This window comes from Nyctibius grandis, chromosome 10, assembly GCF_013368605.1.
Source record: "Nyctibius grandis isolate bNycGra1 chromosome 10, bNycGra1.pri, whole genome shotgun sequence".
Classification (NCBI taxonomy): Eukaryota; Metazoa; Chordata; class Aves; order Nyctibiiformes; family Nyctibiidae; genus Nyctibius; species Nyctibius grandis.
Window position 1 is genome coordinate 15531785 of NC_090667.1, and position 1969 is coordinate 15533753.

Sequence of the window (1969 nt, forward strand, 5' to 3'; positions counted from 1 at the left end):
CCACCCCAGCCACCCCCCGAACACCTGCGCTCCCCCGGGCCCCCCCGCAGAGCCGCCCCCCCCCCATTTATTGCATAGCATTGCAAGACCTGATTTTAGAGGGACAAGGGGGGGGATGCCCGCCCCACGCATGGGGACCAGCCCTGCCGTGGGGGGACCTGACACCCGTGCCCCCGGGGGGGGTGGAAGCCACCAAGCCCACTGCTCCCCTGGCTCCTTACCCCAAAAGGAGACAAATGCCATCATACGGAGATCCTTTTTTTCGTTTCTTTTCTTTTTTTTTTTTTGTTTTGTGTTTTTAAATAAAAAATAAAATGTGTAAGAAAATAACATTCTAAAGGAAACCATTATCATTCTACTCTCTCTCTTTCTTTCCCCCTTCTTTTTCCCTTTGCCTTTTTTTCTCCTCTTTTTGGCCATCTTTTCATGGAACGAGATGTGCTGGCCGGGGGGGTTCCTCCCGGTAGGAAACAACAACGACGGAGGGGAAAAGGAGGAGGAGGAGGAGAACAAGGGAGCGCATCTCGCTCCGTGCTCAGTCCTCACACATCGCTGGATGTCCTTGGTCTGGAGGAGAAGGTGGAAGGGATGCACCCGCAGCAGGCCAGCCAGAGCGACTTCTGGATGTCGGGGTTCCTGAAGGCGTAGATGATGGGGTTGATGAGGGAGTTGCAGGTGGCGGGCAGCGCCAGCGAGTAGGTGTACACCGCGGGGTAGCTGGAATCGGCTACCAGGGAGTAGATGGCGAAGGGGATCCAGCACAGGGCGAAGGTGCCGAGGATGAGCGAGAGGGTGGAGAGCCCTTTGCGGGTGGAGGTGGCCTGCGCCGTGGCGATGAACTGGTGCTGCACGGCGATCTGCTGGGCGTGCCGGAAGGCGATCTTGCAGATCTGCAGGTAAAAGCTGCATCATGAGGGCGAATGAGGAGGAAGGAAGGTGACGGCACAGCACGGCCGCGTTGTCCTTGGTGGACGGGCCGCAGGATGCTGCAGGCGCTCTGGTCCCCGCAGGCAGTTCCAGCCCAGGAGGGGCAGCAGCCCCACGCCGAGGCACAGCAGCCACATCAGCAGCACCATGGCGCAGGGTGAAGCCCAGCGTGCGCTCGCTGTGGTAGGTTGAGCGCGTTTGTACAAGGACAGGTAGCGGTCCACGGTGATGGCCAGCAGGCTGCAGACGGAGGCGGCGGCAGGCGGCCGAGCAGCAGCCCCGCTCGCTTCCCAGCTCCTGCGGCCTCGCTGGGCGGCCGCAAGCAGGTACCGCACGGCGAAGAATTTTGGCCACTCAGCCCACAGCCCCCCGGCCAGCAGGTCGTGCCAGGGCCAGGCTGCCGATGAGCAGAGAACATGGGTCTTGCCCCGCAGGACTCGGTCGTGTAGAACAGCACTGGCCAGCACCAGCGCGTTCTCCCCCGCCACCGCCGTCCCCCGTAGCGCACAGCGCGATGTCCCAGGGGCTCACGGACCCCCGGGCCCGGCCCCGCTGCCGCCCGGCTCCGCCGTGCCCGGCCCGCCGCCGCCGGTGGCCAGGCGCTGGGCTCCGAGGCGTTGCCGAGCGCCGGGAGCCCGCTGGGGCTGCTGCTGCGGCTGCGGCTGCCACGGCTCCCCCATGGCGGCGGGGCCGTGCAGCATCGCTGGGTAGAGAGGATTTGAGGCGGGCGGTGAGGGGCGGCGGGCACCGGGCTGCGGGGAGCGGCGCCGAGCCCCCACCGAGCCCGGGGAGCCCCTCACCGTGCCCCGCACCGAGCCCGGGGACCCCCGCGCCGAGCCCCCCACCGAGCCCGGGGAGCCCCGCACCACTACCTGCACCGAGCCCCGGGGAGCCCCTCACCGAGCCTCGCACCGAGCCCCGGGGAGCCCCCGCACCGCCGCCCGCACCGAGCCCCGGGGAGCCCCGCACCGCCACCTGCACTGAGCCCCGGGGAGCCCCGCACCGAGCCCCACATGTGGTTTCCGGGGGACACCCGCCCCGC

General features: G+C 66.8%; 1 pseudogene; it reads right to left on the reverse strand.

Moving 5' to 3' along the window:
- Positions 1–542: 542 nt before the first annotated feature.
- LOC137668196 (G-protein coupled receptor 12-like) lies at positions 543–1628 on the reverse strand (annotated as a pseudogene).
- Positions 1629–1969: the final 341 nt, after the last annotated feature.